Source organism: Scomber japonicus, chromosome 14, assembly GCF_027409825.1.
Source record: "Scomber japonicus isolate fScoJap1 chromosome 14, fScoJap1.pri, whole genome shotgun sequence".
Taxonomy (NCBI): Eukaryota; Metazoa; Chordata; class Actinopteri; order Scombriformes; family Scombridae; genus Scomber; species Scomber japonicus.
The window spans coordinates 4,177,060-4,200,301 of NC_070591.1; positions in this window are offsets into that span (position 1 = coordinate 4,177,060).

A 23,242-nucleotide genomic window follows, 5' to 3' on the forward strand; every position below is an offset into this window, starting at 1 on the left:
CATCTGGGCCTGAGAGACTTAAACAGACCTAAAGATGTAGCAGAAGGATCGGCGGCTGTGATGAGCGTTCCCACGGTAACGCTGTCAATCAACTGCAACATTAATTATGATTAACTGCAACAAATCTGTTTTCAAACACATGTTGAAATGCGACGCTACACAAACATGTTGAGGATCATGAGGCTGCTTCATATTAATCTGGGAATGTTCTCAGGGATCATCGCTGGTGCGTTCAGGGGATCGTCATCCGCTCGTAAAATTAAGACACATTACATGACCGTGTCGTATTTACTGGATATTAAAGCTCAAGAGATCACAAGTTGGTGTTAAATCCCTTCTTTCCTTCGTTCTCCCTCCCTGTCCTTCCTTCTTCCTCCCTCCTTTCCTTCGTTCCTTCTTTCGTTCCTTCTTCCTTCCCTCCTTTCCTTCCATCCTTCTTCCTCCCTCCTTTCCTTCCTTCTCTTCTTCCCTTCTTCCTCCCTTCCTTCCTTCCTTCTTCCTCCCTCCCTTCCTTCCTTCCTTCTTCCTTCTTCCTCCCTTCCTTCCTTCCTTCTTCCTCCCTTCCTTCCTTCTTCCTCCCTCCTTTCCTTCCTTCTTCCTTCCCTCCTTTCCTTCCTTCTTCCTCCCTCCCTCCTTTCCTTCCTTCTCCCTCCCTTCCTTCTTCCTTCCTCCCTCCTTCTTCTTTCATTTCATCCTTCCTTCCTTCCTCCTTTCCTTCCTTCTTTCCTCCCTTCCTCCTTTCCTTCCTCCCTCCCTTCCTTCCGTCCTTCTTCCTCCCTTCCATCCTTCCGTCCTTCCTTCCGTCCTTCTTCCTCCCTCCTTTCCTTCCTTCTTCCTTCCCTCCTTCTTCCCTCCTTTCCTTCCTTCTTCCTCCCTCGCTCCTTTCCTTCCTCCCTCCCTCCCTCCTTTCCTTCCTTTTTCCTCCCTCCCTTCCTTCGTTCCTTCTTTCCTTCCTCCTTTCCTTCCTTCCCTTCCTTCCTTCCCTCCTCCTTTCCTTCCTTCCTCTTTTCCTTCCTTCTTCCCTCCTTTCCTTCCTTCTTCCTCCCTCGCTCCTTTCCTTCCTCCCTCCCTCCCTCCTTTCCTTCCTTTTTCCTCCCTCCTTTCCTTCGTTCCTTCTTTCCTCCCTCCTTTCCTTCCTTCCTTCCTTCCTTCCCTCCTCCTTTCGTTCCTTCCTCTTTTCCTTCCTTCCTTCTTCCTTCCCTCCCTCCCTCCCTTCTTTCCTTCCTTCTTCCTCCCTTCCTCCTCCATCTTGAGTCTGCAGCATCCTGATTATTAATGTCACTAATGTGTGTTAGTCGTGTTCAGACGTCTCCTGTGGTTTACTCCTGAGCTATAAAGAGAAGATAAGGTGATTCTTTACAACCGTGTAAAAACACAATGAAAAATAAAGCATTAAGAAGTTTGTTATTAGATGCTTCATGGAAATGTTCTCAGGGATCATCGGTGGTGCGTTCAAGGCGATCGTCATCCGCTCGTAAAATTAAGACACATTACATGACCGTGTCGTATTTACTGGATATTAAAGCTCAAGAGATCACAAGTTGGTGTTAAATGTATAAGTTAAATTAGACTAATTCATTACTTCCTCCTTCCCTCCCTTCTTCCTCCCTCCCTTCCTTCCGTCCTTCTTCCTCCCTTCCATCCTTCCGTCCTTCTTCCTCCCTCCTTTCCTTCCTTCTTCCTTCCCTCCTTCTTCCCTCCTTTCCTTCCTTCTTCCTCCCTCGCTCCTTTCCTTCCTCCCTCCCTCCCTCCTTTCCTTCCTTTTTCCTCCCTCCTTTCCTTCGTTCCTTCTTTCCTTCCTCCTTTCCTTCCTTCCTTCCTTCCTTCCCTCCTCCTTTCCTTCCTTCCTTCTTCCTTCCCTCCCTCCCCTTCTTTCCTTCCTTCTTCCTCCCTTCCTCCTCCATCTTGAGTCTGCAGCATCCTAATGTGTGTTAGTCGTGTTCAGACGTCTCCTGCGGTTTACTCCTGAGCTATAAAGAGAAGATAAGGTGATTCTTTACAACGGTGTAAAAAACACAATGAAAAATAAAGCATTAAGAAGACATTAAGATGACATTAAAAAGACATTTAAAGACATTAAGATTACATTTAAACAATAAACAGCTGCAGTAAACAATAGTATTTAGAGCCCTGGTACGTTCGGCATAGTGTATAAATCACACTGTAGCTATGAGACTATTATGTTGATTAAATGTACAAAAAATAAAAAGTAATTCTACATCAGGGGTGTCAAACATGCGGCCCGTGGGCCAGAACCGGCCCAGCGAGGGGTGCAATCCGGCCCACTTTCCTTTCTGTGTCTTTTCCTTCCTTCCTTTCTTCCTTCTGTCCTTCCTACCTCCCTTTTTTCCTTCCTTCATTCCTTCCTCCCTTTCTTCCTTCCTCCGTTTCTTCCATCTTCTTTCCTTCTTTCTGTCCTTCCTTCCATCTCTCCTTCCTTTTTTCCTTTCTTCGTTTCTTCCTTCCTCCTTCCTCCGTTTCTTCCATCTGTCCTTCCTTTTTTCCTTTCTTCGTTTCTTCCTTCCTCCTTCCTCCGTTTCTTCCATCTGTCCTTCCATCTGTTCTTCCTTCATTCTTTCTGTCCTTCCTTCCATCTCTCCTTCCATCTGTCCTTCCTTTTTTCCTTTCTTCATTCCTTCCTTCCTTCCTTCCTTCCTTCCTTCCTTCCTTCTGTCTTTCCTTCCTACCTTTCTTTTTGTCTGTCTTTCCTTCCTTCCCTTCTTATTTCCTTCCTTCCTTCCCTCCATCTTTTCAATGATCCGGCCCACATGAGATCAAATCGGTCTTTATGTGGCCCTTGAATGAAAATGAGTTTGACACCTCTGTTCTACGTCTTTGTAATGAGGGAATACCGTTGTTACCCCCATTAAAACTTACATGACTCATGACTGGTTTTAATTATTCATGAGTGATAATGGATTTTTACTGGAGGCGTAAGTTATATAGTTTGAGACTGTGGCTACAAGAACGAAGCTTGTTAGAGAGGATATATATTCATTACTGCTGGATTTAATATTTAAGGGGGATAAAAATATCTTGGGTGTTGCAGATTCCAGTTTTTGGGACTTTGATGCTTTGAACCAGCGAACCAGTTTATCATGTTTAAAACCAGTTTAGATTGGACTCATTTTAAATGGTAAGGCACAACAGAAGTACACTGTATTTGCAGTTACTGAATAAACTTTAAAGACTGTGTAAAGTGAATTCAGACATTTTCTTCTAAACACATTAAATAGGTCATAAATGTATTTCTAAAAAAGGTGTAAAAAGCATTTCAACCATTTAGATTTGAATTGTGGAGCTAGGCTTCACAAACTGTGTTTCAAGATTTCTGTGTTCAGGATTTAGTGATTAGCATAAACCCGCCCCTGCTGCTGTAGAGGTAGAAATACATTCAGCACACACTACTACTACTACAGTCTACAGTTAGCCAGTTAGCTGAGTTAGCAGCCGAGCTAGCCGCCGAGTTAGCCGCTGAGTTAGCTGCCAAGCTAGCAGCTGAGTTAGCAGCAGAGTTAGCTGTCGAGCTAGCAGTTGAGCTAGCAGCAGAAAGCTCTCAGACGTAGCGTCCATGTTTCTGGTAGAGGTGGTGACTTTGATTGACAGGTGACACTTGGTAGGGGGCGGGGCTTCAGCGTTTGGGAGCAGAGAAAGAGGCTGATTTTTACACAACTTTGAAGCCTAACTTCATATATTTGGCGATTTTTTTAATCATTGAAATTTGGCAGGCAACACACTTTTCTGTGGTATGTCAAACTCAGGACACATATTTATTCTGACTTTACACTGACTTTAATAATGTAATGGGAAAAGTGTTATAAAATATAAAGTATCTATTGATGTCCGAGATTTAGCCATTATAATTTTGTTCCTCTTGAAAATGACACCAAAAGATATGTTTAATAAAATAAAGAATATAGTTATCTTTCTCTGTCAGCAGCAGCAGCAGGAGGCTCAAAACAAAGATGGAGGGAAGTCTGGATAAAGAGCAACAGTCTCGCTTCTGTAAGCCCGAGCAGAGTGTGTGTGTGTGTGTGTGTGTGTGTGTGTGTGTGTGTGTAAATGACTCGACATGATAACTGATAACTTCTCAGACTCTCTCTCTCTAGACTGTTGAAGCTCTTTCATGTCTCATTAGGATCATTTAGTATTAAAGAGCATTAAAGAGCACGCAGTAATCTGACCAGCAGCTGATAAACTGAACTGTCAGATACACTGAGCTCATTACATGTCGAGCGGTAAATCTCCGCTCGCTTACTTGATACTTTAACTCTATGTGTGCTGTGATATTTCACTCTGAAATGTCTTTTTTTATTTAAATTATTCAGCTTGAACAGAGAAGAACAAAAGTGAACCAAAAACCAAAGTCTGCTGCTACCAGCTACTATGTTTCACTTCATTTTAGTTTTTTTAAAACCACTCTGCCCACTTCTTATAACCTTTTGTGTTCCTGTAGCCCTTTTACCTTAAACTTAGACCCTCACAGCACTCAGACCAGAGTGCTGTGAGTGTTTTGGACACTATTAAGCCACCAATTGGCCAAATGCCGTTATTTTCTGTGTCATAATTTGGCAAACCACTCCTGAACTTCTAACATGATGCACCAGATGGTTTTGGTCTCATAAATATGTTTGGAAAAGGGCGAGCTCTTTAAAAAAATACAAGAGCATAACTTGAAGCCTGAACTGAAGGATTCAGACGTGAAGTCGAGATGTATAACTTAAAGTGATGGTTCGGTGTAGCGTCAACCTAGCGTCATGACATCTATCTAATCAGCAACTCAGCCCTTTTTTTTTCCATCGTCGAAATATCGCGAGATCCTGCACAGCACATCTAGAGATCTATGCGTGATCTCGTGAGATGTTTACAGCTTTAGCAGTTAGCAGCAGAGTAAAAGCCATCAGGTAAGTGTTATTTTAATAAACTCCTGGTGTACTTACAAACTTTCCAATGCATGGATTTATGAGTAAAGACCTTATTAGTACTACTGTAGAAGTTTGATAACAGTCCAGGCATTATTAGTGGGGTCATTTATGAGATACACTGGTGGTCCCGTTAGCTCCTGACGGCTCTAACGCCACTATTTTCCAACCAAATGAAAATGAACGGCTGAGGAGCTGATTAGATAGACCTCATGGTGAATATGATGCTAGGTCGATGCTACGCCGAATTATTGCTTTAACTCCTACAAAGAACTGAGACTCACAAATGAAAAATTGCTTAATCTTTGTGTCGTCCTCCCGGGTCAAATTGACTGTTCCTTCCTTCCTTCCTCTCGCCTTTCTTTCCTTCCTTCCTTCCTTCCTTCCTCCTTCCTTTCTTCCTCCCTTCCTTCCTCCCTCCTTCCCTTCCCTCCTTGTTCCTCCCTTCCTTCTTCCTCCCTCCCTCCTTTCCTTCCCTCCTTCTTCCTCCTCTCCTTCTTCTTCCTTTCCTCCCTTCCTTCTTCCCTCCTTTCCTTCCCTCCTTCTTCCTTCCTCCCTCCTTTCCTTTCCTTCCCTCCCTTCCTTCCTCTCGCCTTTCTTTCCTTCTTCCTCCCTCCCTCCCTCCTTCCCTTCCCTCCTTCCTCCCTCCCTCCCTCCCTCCCTCCCTCCTTCCTTCTTCCTCCCTCCTTTCCTTCCCTCCTTCTTCTTCCTCCCTTGACTCGAGGACACCATACGGGTTAAAAAAGGCAGAATTATCTTCCTGACTGGACCATAAACCAAATTTTGATCGTTAGCAGCTTCAATCAACTCAGCAAACAAAAGAATAAAAAAGTGTAATCAGGCCAGAGGAGCGTTACAGGTATAAAAAAAGGAGAGAGGAGACATGTTGTAATATGATGGAAACAACAATAGGCTGATGGAGATGGATGGATGGGTGATGAATGTGGTAAACAAGCATGCAGATTGAAAGCAGAGTTATCAGTTGCTATTGTCAGAAGCTGATTGAAAACATTTGAAAGCATAAATTACTGAATCACAAAGACAAGACCTGAATCATAAAACAAGTCTTAAAATAATCTCTGCATCAACTTTGTGTCTCTGTTGTGCCAATATTTGGATCTAAACTTGCTCTTATGAATATTTAATAATAATCTCAGGTCACTAAATCAAAGTAAGTCTTTACATTTATTAAATCACTTGAATATTTGTGCCAAGAAAGACAAAAATCACATCATTATGGGTGGGGAGAAAAGAAGGAAGGAAAGGAGGGAGGAGGGAGGGAGGAAGGAAGGAAAAGGAGGGAGGAGGGAGGGAGGAAGGAAAGGAGGGAGGGGGAAGGAAAGGAAAGGAGGGAGAAAGGAAAGGAGGGAGGGAGGAAGGAAAAGGAGTGACGAAAGAAGGAAGGAAAGTAGGGAGGGAGGGAGGGAGGAAAGATGGAAGGAAAGAAGGGAGGGAGGAAGGAAAGGAGGGAGGGAGGAAAGAAGGAAAGAGGGAGGAAAGAAAGAGAGAAGGAGGTCAGGAAGGAAAGGAGGAAGGGAGGAAGGAAGGAAAAGGAGGGAGGGGGGAAGGAAGGAAAGGAGGGAGGGAGGAAAGAAGGAAGGAAAGGAGGGAGGGGGAAGGAACGGAGGGAGGAAGGGAGGGAGGAAGAAGGAAGGAAGGAAAGGAGGGAAGGAAGAAGGAAGGAAAGCAGGAAGGAAGGAAGGAGGGAGGAAAGAAAGAGAGAAGGAGGTAAGAAAGGAAAGGAGAGAGGAAAGACGGAAACTTTGTGTCTCTGTTCTCTTGTTTTTTGTTGTCTCTCTTGTGCCAATATTTGAATCTAAACCTGCTCTTATGAAGACCTTATGAATATTTAATAATAATCTCAGGTCACTAAATCAAAATAAGTCTTTACATTTATTAAATCACTTGAATATTTGTGCCAAGAAAGACTTTGGAGTTGTCAAAAATCACATTATTATGGATTATGGGTAAATATGTGGCTGTTATTCATGACTAAAAAAAATAATGGCCTCAATAAGAAACATTAAATGAATGAAATACAGCTATCTGCAGATTTAACTTCATTAACACTGTCTAAAGATATATATATAAAAACTGGCAAAGTTAACCCTCCTGTTGTCCTTGAGTCAAGGTAGGAAGGAAGGGAGGGAGGAAAAAGGATAGAAGGAAAGGAGGAAGGAAGGAAAGCAGGCTAGTTTAAAGCCTTCTTCAATGCAGTATGATGTTCATTTGGGACATTTTGGCCTCCCTGATTTTATATGTGACGATAAAGCAGGGTATGCATTAGGGCGTGGCTACGTCCTGATTGACAGGTTGATTGACCAATGTCCTCGAGATCCAGCCCTCGTAACCATAGCAACCTCCCCGCCCCGCCTCATGCCCATATAAGTAGAATCTGTATTCTTTTTTTTCCCAGCATGCACCTGAAATTTTCAAGATGGCGCTGCCTAGATTAGAAACTATTGGCTTCCGAGCAGCAGTGGTGGACGAAGTACACAGACCACGTACTTGAGTAGAAGTTGAGATACCTAGTGTAAAATATTACTCCAGTAAAAGTGAAAGTGCTCCCTTTAAATGTCGACTTGAGTAAAAGTATAAAAGTACTTGGCTTCAAATGTACTTAAGTATCAAAAGTAAAAGTAATTTGGTGTAATGTAGTTCCAATGTCTTGGTATGTCCTTTATACACTCAATCAAGTCATTTAAGGTTAAAAAGCCCACTAACACCACCCTGAAAACAAAATGTTTTCTATTTGTGATATCTGGTATTGATATCTTTTGAAATTATCATAAGCACATCATACTAAATGGAAATCACCTGATTAGGAATTAATAGGGAGGGGGAAAACCACACTAGACACATATTTCTTTAACTTCCATGTGTTGGCAGGGCAGCCTACTGGACAGCGAAACTTTGTCAAATGAATGCTAATAGAGATATGGATGGAGGAGAAGGCAAGTTGGGACAAGTAGCCAGGTAGGGGGCCGGGCCAAAACTGCTCGACACACGATGTGTTCTGATTGGTACACTTGCGGTGCACGTTCATTTGGACCTGTCACAGCAGCTGGTCATGCATGCATGTTGTGGAAAGGAACATTGAAAGGAACGACAGGTTTTTGGAAAGTAGTTGAGTAAAAAGTAAGATTTTCCTCTTCCAAATGTAGTTGAGTCAAAGTATAAAGTCTCACAAAACAATGATACTCAAGTAAAGTACAGATCCGCTAAAAAGTTACTTAAGTACAGTAACGAATTACTTGTACTTCGTTACTGTCCACCACTGCCGAGCAGCAGTCCACAAACCAATGGGTGACGTCACGGATGTTACGTCCATTTCTTTTATACAGTCTGTGGTTACAACACATTTAAATTTGGTTCCTCTCTGTTATAATGATGTTAGTGAGTGTGAATGGGTTCAATTCAGGTCAGCTCAGTTCATTTGAATGTTGCTCTGTGTGTGTGTGTGTGTGTGTGTGTGTGTGTGTGTGTGTGTGTGTGTGTGTGTGTGTTTTAGGTCAAAGCAGCATGGAGAGCTTCAGGCAGGAAGACTCTGAGTACTTAGCTTCTCTTTCTTGAGATCCGACCCGGGCCGAGGAGGAACAGCTTCGGAGCATATCGTAGAGAAACCAGACAAACACACTCCGGGCGTCGTCGTCACGCTTCCTCGGCCCAGGATTATTTAAGCAGATCCAGAAACATCCTGCCAGCTCTGGATTAAGTTATTCCCTCCTCTCTTCCTCTCTGTTCTCCTCCATGCTGCTTTTGTCAGGTTTCCCCTCCTCCGACTCACAGGTGCGTCTCATTTATCTCCTCTGCTGAACATCCACTTCCTGTCTAGAGGCTCCTCCCTTCCTTCCTTCCCTCCTTTCCTTCCTCCCTCCTTCCTTCTTTCCTCCCTCCTTTCTTCCTCCCTCCTTTCCTTCCTTCCCTCCTTCCTTCTTTCCTCCCTCCTTTCCTTCCTCCCCCCCTCCTTTCCTTCCCTCCTTCTCTCTTTCTTTCCTTCCTCCCCTCCTACTCGCTTTCTTTCTTTCCTTCCTCCTTCCCTCCTTTCCTTCCTTCCTCCTTCCCTCCTTTCCTTCCCTCCTTCTCTCTTTCTTTCCTTCCTCCCCTCCTACTCGCTTTCTTTCTTTCCTTCCTCCCTCCTTTCCTTCCTTCCTCCTTCCCTCCCTCCTTTCTTCTTTCCTCCCTCCTTTCCTTCCTTCCTTCCCTTCCTTACCTCCTTCTCTCTTTCTTTCCCCCCTCCTTCCTTCTTTCCTTCCTCCCTCCTTTCCTTCCTTCTTCACCTCCTTCTCTCGTTCTTTCCTTCCCTCCTTCCTCCCTTCCTTCTTCTCTCTTTCCTCCCTTCCTTCCCTCCTTCCTTCTTCCTTTCCTTCCTCCTCCTTTCTTCCTCTCCTTTCCTCCCTCCTTTCCTTCCTCCCTCCCTCCTTGCCTTTCTTCCCTCCTCCCTCCCTCCTTCCTCCTTCCCTCCCTCCTTTCCTTCCTTCTTCCTTCCCTCCCTCCCTCCCTCCTTCCTTCTTCCTACCCTCCTTCCTTTCCTTCCTTCTTCCTTCCCCCCCTTCTTCCTCCCTCCCTCCTTCCTCCCCCCCTTCTTCCCTTAACTCAAGGACAACAGGAGGGTTAAAAGGTACGACCATGTCAATAACTCAGAAAGCTCCCGCCTTATTCTCACTAATAGTTCTCTGAGCTGAATTGATAACATTGTTCTCTTTGTACAGCTGGTTGTGAGATGAGAAATAAACCTCGAGCCATATTCAATAACCTCTTACACAGCGTCTCTTCACACTCCAATGATCTGCTGTTAGTTATATAACAACACTTAGTTTGGGAAAAAGGTTTTAGAGGTTATTGAATATTATCAAACTGCCCGATGTATTGTTTGTCCTTTCATGATTAACCTTCCTGTCGTCCTCCTGGGTCAAGCTGACCTCATCTGTTTTGACTGTTTCTTCTTTCCTCCCTTCTGTCCTTCTCTCTTTCTTTCCTTCCTCGTTCTTTCCTCCCTTCCTCCTGTTCTTCCTTCTTTCCTTCCCTCCTACCTTCCTTCTTTCCTCTTTTCCTTTCTCCCTCCCTCCCTCCCTCCCTCGCCTCTCTCCCTCCCTTCCTGCTCTTTCTTTCTCTCCTCACTCTTTCCTCCCTTTCCTACCTCTCTCCTTCTTCCTTCCTTTCCTACCTCCCTCCCTCCCTCCCTCCTTCTCTCTTTCTTTTCTCTCCCCTACCTTCCTTCTTTCTTCTCTCCTACTTTCCTTCCTTCTTTCCTCTGTCCTTCCTTCCTCCCTTCCTCTTTTCCTTTCTCCCCCCCTCCCTCCTTCCTTCTTTCCTCCCTCCTACTTTCCTTCCTTCTCCCTTTCTTTCCTCCTCCACCTTCCTCCCTTCCTTCTTTCCTTCCTTCCTCCTTTCCTCTTTCCTCTTTTCCTTTCTCCCTCCCTCCTACCTTCCTTCCTCATTTCCTCCCTTGCTTCCCTCCTTTCTTCCTCCTTCCTTCCTTCCCTCCTTCCTCCCTCCTTCCATCCTTCCTCCTTTTAAAGCTTCAGGAGGTTATTGAATATTGTTAAACTGCCCAGTGTACTGTTTGTCCTTTCATGCTTTAACGGTTATACTGATTGGAAGGTTTGTAGAGGTTGATGTTAGCAGCAGTCACATTGTCACAATTCGGTCTCAAATGTTAAGCCCAATTTCCACCGGGTCCATCAGCGTCACGTCACCGGAGCTGATCGCTGCCTCTCTAATCAATAAGAGTGTTTCCACCAGCCGCAGCAGCTAACAGTCCGCAGCATTTCTATTTTTGACGGCGCCGTTTCTAACTGGCGACAAAGCTCAACAGAACAGATTGCACCAGACAGGAAGTCAGACACAGAATCGGCATAATAAAACTTCCGTCTTTCAAAATAAAACAACACGTGCAGCCTCCCGATCGTATTTCAGCAACAAACACAAATAAAACAGACAGATAAAGACTCCATCTAGCTACGTAGCTACTGACACATGAGATAAGCACAAACATCAAAGAAAATTACCAAATCAACTAAATTTGAGCAAGTTAACAAAATTGGGCCATTTCGTTGTGCTGCTACTACAGTAATTATAGTAGACTAAAGGCAATCATCAGGATTTGATTGGGCTGCTACTACAGTAATTACGGTAGACTAAAGGCAATCATCAGGATTTGATTGGGCTGCTACTACAGTAATTACGGTAGACTAAAGGCCATCATTAGGATTTGATTGGGCTGCTACTACAGTAATTACGGTAGACTAAAGGCCATCATTAGGATTTGATTGGGCTGCTACTACAGTAATTACGGTAGACTAAAGGCCATCATTAGGATTTGATTGGGCTGCTACTACAGTAATTACAGTAGACTAAAGGCACTTGTTTGGATTTGATTGGGCTGCCGTAATTACTGTATTAACTGTGCAACTTCATTTTAAAAGGCAGATTTCTCTCCCAGAGCATGCTCCACTACTGTTGCAGAAGGGCAGAGGACGGAGCAAAACCGTGGCACAGCCGTTCTGCGCCGCTGACGGACCCGGTGGAAATCCCGGGTCAGACTCTGCCAGTTTTGCCTTTGGCCCTCTTTAGTCTCTGAAGCTCTCACAGTGAGATCTAGGTCACAATTTTGGACTGATGATCAAAGACTTCACCACGTTTCTCTCTTAAGATTGTCAGTTTTTTTTCCTCAAAGATCAAGTGTTAAAGGAGGGGCTTCAGTGTGACTCAATTTTAAGTCTTATGTCAGCCTCAGCTCTGGTATTTTATGTAAATTCTGATTTGGGTCTCAGGCTCTTTATGTGTCATGATTTTTTAATCACTTGCTAAACGTCTGTTGTGCTGCAGCTGATGCCTCCGTGTGTGCTCATCAGTCCAGCTGTGCACACACGCTGCTCTAACGGGAGCGTAACAGACCAGGTTGTCACTGATCTGAATGTCTTAGTGTGCACCTTGTCTCATTAATATGGATTTTAAAAAGGCAGAGCAGCCCAGTTCACATCCGAGAGCAGAGAGACCGCTGTGGCCTCTCACACAGATAACTGCCCTAATTACCAAGCTGGACATCATCCAATTGCAAGAGCAAGATGAAAAGGAACAATAATGGATAAAGTAGGAGAAACAGAAAAGTTAAAGGGGATGAAAGAATGATCACCTGAGTAATAAAGCGTCTAAATATAAAGTGCTTGTCTGCAGAAGTATTCGTATAATAATTCAGTATTTTAATTAACACCATCCTTGTTCAAGGGGCTCAGAGTCAACAGTATGGATCTACTTTATAACGTACAGAACTTTAATATGACTTCAAATCAATGCTGCTCATTAACTATTGAGGAAAAGTAAATGTTAAAGGTATTATTATGTGGAAGACTTTGCCAGAAGTTTGAAACATTCCCAAATTAACTCACATTATAAATACAATGTGATGAAATGACAGCTTTGAGTTTATGTTAAAGATCTGTACCAGCTAGCTTCTGCCTGTACTGGCTTGTAATACCATTTTATACCACATGGGGGATAGTGAGTAAATGTAGCGTTCAGTCTGCCCTCAGTCTAAAATGACAGGAAGAAGAAGAAGCAGCGCTGCCCTGAGCATGGATGAATTTTAAGAGCTGGAGAGGGCGCCGCTACTCAGCCTCTTGACCTCAAAGCTAAAAGGCTCTAACTCCCCAACCGTGAGGCTCTGGGACGCGGGGGGCAGGTGTTCCCGAAAGCTCTCGGGGAGCTCTACCGCATATGTGAAAATGAGCCCAGTCGGACATGGTTTTGGTCCAAAGTCCCAACTGGGCCTCAGACGAATTTCCCCAGTGGTCACTTGCGGTATTGCCTTCGACCATAGACCACCATTGTAAAAGAGACTAGATCAATTATGACACTTTCTATTATAAATGTTTGACTCATGCAGGTTTTGTATTTGTAAAACTTTCCTCGAGCTGAGAAACGTGACATCATCACAATGTAAAGTCTGTGGGCCCAGCAGGAAACACTATTTTGCATATTCGGCAGGCTGCATAACAGGGAAGCAAATGTGGAAGCTAGAAACTGTTTTCTGGTGGTATGCACCAGCCGAGCAATTCTCATAAAACTGAATGGGCGCCACTTTTGGTCCGATATCCAGCTCTTATAATACATCCACGGCCCTGAGCCTTGCCAGTAATGGAGAAGCCAGGCTGCACGCTGTTTAACTTTTCACTGTAGGAGTGTTAATATATCATTTAACAGTGACCATGTAGACTCCTAATATGTGGTCAGTTTGTGGTCAAATAACTGCAGAGGCTAGCTGGGGAGACATCTGTTCACATCAGCTGATCTGACAAACTCTTGCATCAGCTGTATGAAAACTGGCACGAGTCATTGGGGCATCGTAGCACATCATAGTAAAACTAATGAAAACAAACTGATGCTATGTGGCAGAAAAAGTGCTGTTTTACCATTTAGTGAGTACTGTGACATTTTATGATTTACACCCTCGAGGCCTCTGTGTAACTATTTAATTATCACTGACAGTCGTGTTGTAACTTATCTCTGTGGTGCAACTGCTTCCTGATCTGTGCAGCTCTTTTTTTTTGTCATTAACCTCCGGCTCTAATGTCTCCGTCTGTAGCATTTCGTTATCTTGACGACGACACATAGATTCACAGTAAACAGCAAGATTTACAAAAAAAAAATATATATGAATGGATTCCTTCACTGAACCAATATCTCTCGTGATGTGTGAAATTTAAATTCTTCTTTAACCCTCCTGTTGTCCTCGAGTCAAGGAAGGAAGGAAGGAAGAAGGAAGGAGGGAGGAAGAAAGGGAGGAAGACGGAAGGAAAGGAGGGAGGAAGAAGGAGGGAAAGGAAGGAAGAAGGGAGGGAGAAAGGAAAAGAGGAAGGAAGGAAAGAAGGACAGAGAAAAGAAGGAAGGGGAGGAAAGAAAGAGAGAGGAAGGGAGGAAGGAAGGAAGGAAGGAAGGAGGGAGGGAGGAAAGAGAAAGGAAGGAAAGAAGGAGAGAGGGACGAAGGAGGGAAGGAAGGAAAGAAGGAGAGAGGGACGAAGGAAGGAAAGAAAGAGAGAGGATCTGTGCAGCTCTTTTTTTTGTCATTAACCTCCGGCTCTAATGTCCCTGTCTGTAGCATTTCGTTATCTTGACAACGACACATAGATTCACAGTAAACAGCAAGATTTACACTGTATTATTCAGTGAGTGATAAAGGTGGTGGAGCGGCTCCGTCTGACTGGATCTGAACTCTTGCTTGAGGAGAAGAGTGCAAACAAACCCAAGAGTAAAATAAATATAAATGGATTCCTTCAATGAACTGACTCCTTTTCTAAAGTTAAAGTCCTTCACTGAACCAATATCTCTTGTGATGCGTGAAATTTAAATTCCTCTTTAACACTCCTGTTGTCCTCAAGTCAAGGAAGGAAGGAAGGAAGGAAAGGAGGGAAGGAGGGAAGGAAGGAAGGAGGGAGGAAGGGAGGAAGACGGAAGGAAAGGGGGAAGGAAGGAAGGAAGAAGGGAGGGAGAAAGGAAAAGAAGAAGGGAGGGAGAAAGGAAAAGAGGAAGGAAGGAAAGAAGGACAGAGAAAAGAAGGAAGGGGAGGAAAGAAAGAGAGAGGAAGGGAGGAAGGAAGGAGGGAGGAAAGAGAGGAGGAAGGAAGGAGGGAAGGAAGGAAAGAAGGAGAGAGGGACGAAGGAAGGGAGGAAAGAGAGAGGAAGGAAGGAAGGAAGGAAGGAGGGAGGGAGGAAAGAGAGAGGAAGGAAAGGAGGACAGAGGAAAGAAAGAGAGGATGAAGGAAGGAAGGAGGGAAGGAAGGAAAGAAGGAGAGAGGGACGAAGGAAGGAAAGAAAGAGAGAGGATCTGTGCAGCTCTTTTTTTGTCATTAACCTCCGGCTCTAATGTCTCCGTCTGTAGCATTTCGTTACCTTGACGACGACACATAGATTCACAGTAAACAGCAAGATAACAGATTTACACTGTATTATTCAGTGAGTGATAAAGGTGGTGGAGTGGCATGTGTGTGTGTGAGTGTGTGAGTGTGTGAGTGTGTGTGTGTGTGTGTGCGTGTGTGTGTGTGTGTGTGTGTGTGTAGGAAGGCAGTGACTTTGCTGCCCCCCCCCATTTGTTTGGATCAGGTGGCCAATTCTTTCAAATGAAACCTTTAAACTTTCAGTGCTGAACGCCATCTGGGTGTTCTTGCTGTTCTGAAGGCAGATCTGACTGTAAACCACCAGCGCAGTGAATGACTGACCATCTGGATTCTCTTTCAAATATCACAAATAATTAATATGCATGTTTAACCCTTAAACAGGTAGGAATGGAAAATGAGATGTAGAAATCATAATTTGATGTTACTAGTTATGTCATTTGCACCTAAAGTAAAACATTTCCACTCATATTTTTAATATATTTTGGATTTTATGAATTGTATCTCCACCAGGATGCTTTGCCCTTATTAAGGCATACAATGGTGATAATGGTAAAACACTTAAATGTGTTATTTAACATAGTAAAGTGATACATTCTGCTCATTAATATCACACATACTAGTTTCTAAACTGATTTTTATAATTTTATAACTACCACAAGCTTCAATTCTACCAATATAAGGCACATATACATTTAAACAACCACCTTAATCAATCATGCTCCTTTAAGAGTCTGTATCTCCTGGTGCACGCTGCCTGTTTAAGGGTTAAAACTGATAAATGAGACAAGATAAATGTTTATAATCCTTTAAAAAACTTGTCAAATTAAAAAGACAAAAAAGAGATTGTGGAGGAAGTGCACATCCAACAAAGAGTCCACACACTGCAGCTTCCAATACAGGCAAAGGAAGGACAGAAAAATGATTAGGAAGGAAAGGAAGACAAGGAAGGAAGGAAGGAAGGAGGGAAAAGGGATTAGGAAAGTAAGAAAGGAGGGAAGGAAAGACAAAAGGAAGGAAGCAAGGAAGGAAGGAAGGAGAAGAAGATGAAAGAAACATAGAAGGAAGGAAGGAAGGGTGGAGGGAAGGAAACAAAGAAGGAAAGAAGTAAGAAAGGAAAATAATACAAGGAAGGAAGGAAGGACGGAAGGAAAAGGGATTACGAAAGTAAGGAAGGAGGGAAGGAAAGACAAAAGGAAGGAAGGAAGGAAAAGAAGATGAAAGAAAGATAGAAGGAAGGATGGAGGGAAGGAAGGAAACAAAGAAGGAAAGAAGTAAGAAAGGAAAATAATACAAGGAAGGAAGGACAGAAAAATGATTAGGAAGGAAAGGAAGACAAGGAAGGAAGGAAGGAAAGAAAAGGGATTACGAAAGTAAGGAAGGAGGGAAGGAAAGACAAAAGGAAACAAAGAAGGAAAAGAAGATGAAAGAAATATAGAAGGAAGGATGGAGGGAAGGAAGGAAACAAAGAAGGAAAGAAGTAAGAAAGGAAAATAATACAAGGAAGGAAGGAAGGAAGGAAGGAAGGAAGGACAGAAAAATGATTAGGAAGGAAAGGAAGACAAGGAAGGAAGGAAGGAAGGAAAAGGGATTAGGAAAGTAAGAAAGGAGGGAAGGAAAGACAAAAGGAAGTAAGGAAGGAAAAGAAGATGAAAGAAATATAGAAGGAAGGATGGAGGGAAGGAAGGAAACAAAGAAGGAAAGAAGTAAGAAAGGAAAATAACACAAGGAAGGAAGGAAGGACAGAAAAATGATTAGGAAGGAAAGGAAGACAAGGAAGGAAGGAAGGAAAGAAAAGGGATTAGGAAAGTAAGAAAGGAGGGAAGGAAAGACAAAAGGAAGGAAGGAAGGAAAGGAAGATGAAAGAAAGATAGAAGGAAGGATGGAGGGAAGGAAACAAAGAAGGAAAGAAGTAAGAAAGGAAAATAATACAAGGAAGGACGGAAGGAAAAGGGATTACGAAAGTAAGGAAGGAGGGAAGGAAAGACAAAAGGAAGGAAGGAAGGAGAAGAAGATGAAAGAAATATAGAAGGAAGGATGGAGGGAAGGAAGGAAACAAAGAAGGAAAGAAGTAAGAAAGGAAAATAATACAAGGAAGGACGGAAGGAAAAGGGATTACAAAAGTAATGAAGGAGGGAAGGAAAGACAAAAGGAAAAGAAGATGAAAGAAATATAGAAGGAAGGATGGAGGGAAGGAAGGAAACAAAGAAGGAAAGAAGTAAGAAAGGAAAATAATACAAGGAAGGAAGGAAGGAAGGACAGAAAAATGATTAGGAAGGAAAGGAAGACAAGGAAGGAAGGAAGGAAGGAAAAGGGATTAGGAAAGTAAGAAAGGAGGGAAGGAAACACAAAAGGAAGGAAGGAAGGAAGGAAGGAAGGAAGGAAGGAAGGAAGGAAGGAAGGAAGGAAGGAAGGACACTGCAGCTTCCAATACAGGCAATTTATTTGGATATGACCAGTAGGGACATTTCAGCAATCTGCTCTTCCTCAGACTAAACGAGACTAGATTGCTCCAAACGTCAAGACTGGTGACAATAACCTGCATTGGGAGCTGCAGTGTGCGGACTCTCCTTTTGTTCTTCATATTAAAAAGACCATAAAGCATCTTCACAATTTTGCCTTCACGATGATGACAACAGAGAAATATCCTAAAGCTTGACTACTAAAGATGTCATAGATGCAAATTTGCAGTGAGCTACTGAATTATTATTAACAGCTTCTCCAAAATACACCGTTGGTTCATCCTCTCCTGAACGACACACACTGTGGATTCCTGTTTGTTAGAGACTCTTAACCCTTAAACAGGCCTTACTAGTTATATCATTTGCAGGAAGGAAAGGAGGGAAGAAGGAAGGAAAGGAAGGAGGGAGGGAGGGAGGAAAGGAAGGAGGGAGGGAGGGAGGGAGGAAGGAAGGAAAGGAGGGAAGAAGGAAGGAAAGGAAGGAGGGAGGGAGGGAGGAAGGAAGGGAGGAAGAAGGAAGGAAAGGAAGGAGGGAGGGAGGGAGGAAGGAAGGAAAGGAGGGAAGACGGAAGGAAAGGAAGGAAAGGAGGGAAGAAGGAAGGAAAGGAAGGAGGGAGGAAGAAGGAAGGAAAGGAGGGAATAAGGGAGGAAAGGAAGGAAGGAAAGGAGGGAAGAAGGATGGAAAGGAAGGAGGGAGGAAGAAGGATGGAAAGGAGGGAGGGAGGGAGGAAGGGAGGGAAGGAGAGAGGAAGGAAGGAAGGAAGGAAAGAACAGAAAGAGGGAACATTTACCCTAACAGCTGAACTTAGATCTGAGGAAGGAAGGAAGGAAGGAAGGACAGATGAAGGAAGAAAGGACAGATGAAGGAACGAAGGAAGGACCCGGGAGGACAACAGGAAAGTTAAAGAGTCTGTATCTCCTGGTGCACGTTGTCTGTTTAAGGGTTAAGGCTCATTTATACTCAACGTTAAATACGGATTCGGATACAGACGGAGCCTTCTGTCTGTGCTCCGCGTTCATTTCGTCCGTATTTCTGCACGTTTCCATAAAGCTTACGGATACAGACCAAACGGAGCAGTACCACCGGAAACCATGGGGGGGGGGCAGTGTTGAGTAATAAGTGATGTATTGGTTAACAGGCGGGGAGTTCCTGTCCTCTGAAAAGAAGCCAATGCGGAAGTAACCTAGAGCTGCATTCTACCAAAAGGCCACCAGGGGGCGACCGTCTCTATACAAGTCAATGGAGAATTCACCAACTTCTCACTTGATTTCTAACCTCAGTAAACGTTTTCAAGATGTGTTTATGGTCTCAATCGCTAGTTTAAAGCCTTCTTCAATGCAGTATGATGTTCATTTGGGACATTTTGGCCTCCCTGATTTTATATGTGACGATAAAGCAGGGTATGCATTAGGGCGTGGCTACGTCCTGATTGACAGGTTGATTGACCAATGTCCTCGAGATCCAGCCCTCGCAACCCTTCTTCCCTCCTTTCCTTCCTACCTTCCTACCTCTCTCCCTCCTTCCTTCCTTTTTCCTCCCTCCCTTCCCTTCCTCCCTCCTTTCCTTCCTTCTTCCCTCCTTTCCTTCCTTCCTTCCTTCCTTTAGGTGCAAATGACATAACTAGTAAGGCCTGTTTAAGGGTTAATTAGCCAACTGAACCAAAGTATGTTACAACCCCTCCCTTTCTTCTCGCCATGATGCAGTTGGTCACTTCCTGCAGGAGCTGGCAGTCAGTGAAGGTTGTTGGGCAATGTGCTAACACCTGGCTAGACTTCTACCAAGGTTACAAATGCCAGCCTGGACTCATTGTCTCTCTCTCAGGCGCCACACTGCTACTGCTTCTGGGTTTGTTTTGCATTCAACAGCAACACACACATGCCTCACTCATCCACACACTACATTACTCATTACTGATGCAGCTACTCTCCACACCTCATTGCTTTTTGTATATAATTACTTTGTTTAATTTACAATAAAGAATTTTCACTGGCACTTAAAACCTGACTTATCTCCCCTCTTTGAGCCAGTTTGTGACAAGTAAGAAAACCATGTGGCTCAGTCTTTAATTGAGCATCAACGTACTCTAACAGGTTAACCTCCTGTAAATACCAATCTCATAAAACTGATCATCAACATGAATTAAATCAAAAAACACTGCTTCTGATTAAAGTCTGTGTAAAGTAAGAATAAATATGTGTTCTGAGTTTGACATACCACAGAAAAGTGTGTTGTTAACCACCCTGCCAAATTTGAATGATCACCAAAAAATCACCAAATATATGAAATTAGGCTTCAAAGTTGTGTAAAAATCAGCCTCTTTCTCTGCTCCCAAACTCTGTGGGCGTGGCCGCCGAGTCCGCTGAAGCCCCGCCCCCTATCAAGTGTCACCTGTCAATCAAAGTCACCACCTCTACTAGAAACATGGACGCTACATGGTAGAGCTTTCTGCTGCTAGCTCAGCGGCTAACTCAGCTACTAGCTCAGCGGCTAACTTGGCAGCTAGCTCAGCTAACTGGCTAACTGTAGACTGTAGTAGTAGTAGTGTGTGCTGAATGTATTTCTACCTCTACAGCAGCAGGGGCGGGTTTATGCTAATCACTAAATCCTGAACACAGAAATGTTGAAACACAGTTTGTGAAGCCTAGCTCCACAATTCAAATCTAAATGGTTGAAATGCTTTTTACACATTTTTTTAGAAATACATTTATGACCTATTTAATGTGTTTAGAAGAAAATGTCTGAATTCACTTTACACGACGGTCTTTAACAAAATACAGACTGCACTTATTTATCAAACTACACATACTTAACTTGACTCCTGCAAGAAGCTGATAGATTTCACATTAATATGATTTGTAGTGAATATAAAGGGGGTAGAGTTAGCGTCAGTGGGGGGTCTCGGGCCTTGACGATGAGACCAACTGGAGAAGCAGCACCCCCTGCTAATATGAAATCTGTGAAAGTTTGTGCTCAGTCATCGTCTGTGTGTTGAACAGCCTGTTAACGTCCCTCTCTGGGAATGGAGAGGTTGATTGTTGTAGTTAGGGGAGGGGGGGAGAGGGGGAGGGGGAGGGGGGGGGCGGTCGGGTCTCTGAGGTGGAGATAATAGCTAGAAGGAGTCAGGAGGGAGAGATGAGTCAGGACTGTGCTTTTTGTCTTTCTCCTTTTGTCTTTCCTTCACTCAATATCAATAACTATCAACATCTGTACTGGCTTGTACTGCTTTAAAGGCTCTGTTGTATCTTCTTTTATCTTTTATGTTGGAGTTTGATTCGGTTCGACTGCCTGGATTTGCTCCTTCAGTACAGTTTTCATGCCTGTCCTGCACTTTACCCTCTAGATCAGAGGAGTCAAACTCATTTTCATTCAAGGGCCACATACAGACCAATTTGATCTCATGTGGGCCGGAAGAAAGGAAGGAAGGAAGGAAGGGAGGGAGGGAGGAAAGGAGGAAGGAAGGAGGGAGGAAGGAAAGGGAGGGAGGAAGGAAAAGAGGGAGGGAGGGAGGAAGGACGGTAGGAAAGGAAGGAAGGGGGGAAAGGAGGGAGAGAGGAAAGGAAGGAGGGAGGAAGGACGGAAGGAAGGAAGGAAGGAAGGGAGGAAGGAAGGAGGGAGGAAGGGAAGGATTGCCTTCCTCTTTTCCTCCCTCCCTCCTTACTCCTTTACTTCCTCATTCATTCCTTCCTTCCTTCTTTCCTCCCTCATTACTCCTTTCCTTCCTTGCTTCTCTCCTAAATTCCTTCCTCTTTTCGTCCTTACTCCTTTCCTTCATTCCTCCCTCCCACCCTCCTTACTCCTTTCCTTCCTTCTGTCCTTCCTTCCTTCCTCCTTTCCTTCCTTCTGTCCTTCCTTCCTTCCTCCTTTCCTCCCTTCTGCCCTTCCTTCACCTGAGGACAACAGGAGGGTTAAACAGACATGAAGTTTTCTGTGAGCTTTAAGTCACAAACTGAACTATTTGCTTCCTTGAACCTCATATTAACATTACTCTCTTTACCCCCCCCCCAGCCCCTCCAACATGAATGAAGTGGTAGCTCCTGATCTGTTGCTCCTTTCTAAAAATAATCATGTTACTTTCCGTATGACTGTCTGAAGGGAGAGAAGCTTGCTCCTCACCTCACCTCGTAGCTTCAGCCCCCACACATCACTCCACGTGCGTCACAGGCTGAGAGCTCAGTGCAACTATTTCCTGGTGGCTTCCTCTCTGCTGATAGACGCTCACTTTTACCACACTGAGCTGCAGCACCAAACGCCACCTCAATACAAATCAGGCTGTATGTATATTCTACATCAGGGGTGTCAAACATGAGGCCCGTGGGCCAGAACCGGCCCGCCGAGAGGTCCGACCCGGCCCACTTTCCTTCCTGTCTTATTTACCTTACTTCCTTCCTTCTGTCCTTCCTACCTTTCTTCCTTCCTTCCTCCTTGTCTTCTTTTCCTTCCTTCCTTCCTTCCTTCAGTCTATCCTTCCTACCTTTCTTCCTCCCTGTCTTCTCTTCCATCCTTCCTTCTTTCCTTGCATCTGTCTTCCTTTCCTTCCTCACTTCTTGTCTTCTCTTCCTTCCATCTGTCCTTCCTCTCTTTCTTCCTTCCATCTTTCCTGTATTCTCTTCCTTCTCCCTCTTTTCCTTCCTTCCTACTGTCCTTCCTACCTTTCCTACCTTTCTTCCTCCCTTCCTCCTTGTCTTCTTTTCCTTCCTTCCTTGTGTCCGTCCTTCCTTCCTTCCTTCTGTCCTTCCTTCCTCCCTTTCTTTCTTTTTACCTTCTTTCCTTCCTTCTGTCCTTTCTTCCTTCCTTCCTTTGTTCCTTCCTTCTGTCCTTCCTTCCTCCCTTTCTTTCTTTTTTCCTTCCTTCCTTCCTTCTGTCCTTTCTTCCTTCCTTCCTTCCTTCTGTCCTTCCTTCCTCCCTTTCTTTCTTTTTTCCTTCTTTCCTTCCTTCTGTCCTTCCTTCCTTCTTTTCCTTCCCTTCTTTCCTCCTTTCCTTCCATCTTCCTCCCTTCCATCCTTCCATCCATACTTCCTTCCTTCCTCCTTTCCTTCTTTCGTCCTTCCTTCCTTCCTTCCTTCCTTCTTTCTTCCTTCCTTCCTTCCCTCCTTCTTTCCTTCCTTCCCTCCTTCTTTCCTCCTGCCTTCCATTCTTCCTTCTTCCTTCCTTGACTCGAGGACAACAGGAGGGTTAAGGAGTTTTTCTGTCTGAAATGATGCATACAGTATATTTATGTATGTATATAAAAGCTGCCAGACAATCATATGAGACAATAGCACGGAGCTATTGAAGTGTTTGAAATTGCTTTGGTAGTCGTGGTGATGCAAACTGAGCCGTAGGGTGATGGTTGCTTTCTGGTGATGATGATAAGAGTGATGGGTTTTTTAAAAAAGAGAGAGAGAGTGGGGCTGCAGGGTCGTTATAAGAAGCTGCAAACCAACCTCCGAGCTTAGAGAGGCTAAGAAGCTGAGATAGGCTGCAAAAAACAAATACTCCCTCTTCCTCTTCCTCCTCCTCCTCCTCCTCCTCCTCCTCTTCCTCCTCCTCCTCCTCTTCTTCTCATTCTCTTTCTTTCCTCCTTCCTCCCTCCTTTCCTTCCTCCTTCCTTCCTTCCTTCTTCCTCCTTTCCTTCCTCCCTTTCTTTCTTTTTTCCTTCTTTCCTTCCTTCGTTCCTTCTGTCCTTCCTTCCTTCTTTTCCTTCCCTTCTTTCCTCCTTTCCTTCCATCTTCCTCCCTTCCATCCTTCCATCCATACTTCCTTCCTTCTTCCTTCCTCCTTTCCTTCTTTCGTCCTCCCTTCCATTCTTCCTTCCTCCTTTCCTTTCTCCTTCCTTCCTTCCTCCCTCCTTTCCTTCCTCCCTTCCTCCTTTCCTTCCTTCCTTCCTCCTTTCCTTCCTTCTTCCTTCCTCCCTCCCTCCTTTCTTTCCTTCCTTGACTCAAGGACAACAGGAGGGTTGTCCTTGAGTCCCCTCTTTCTTTGCTCCC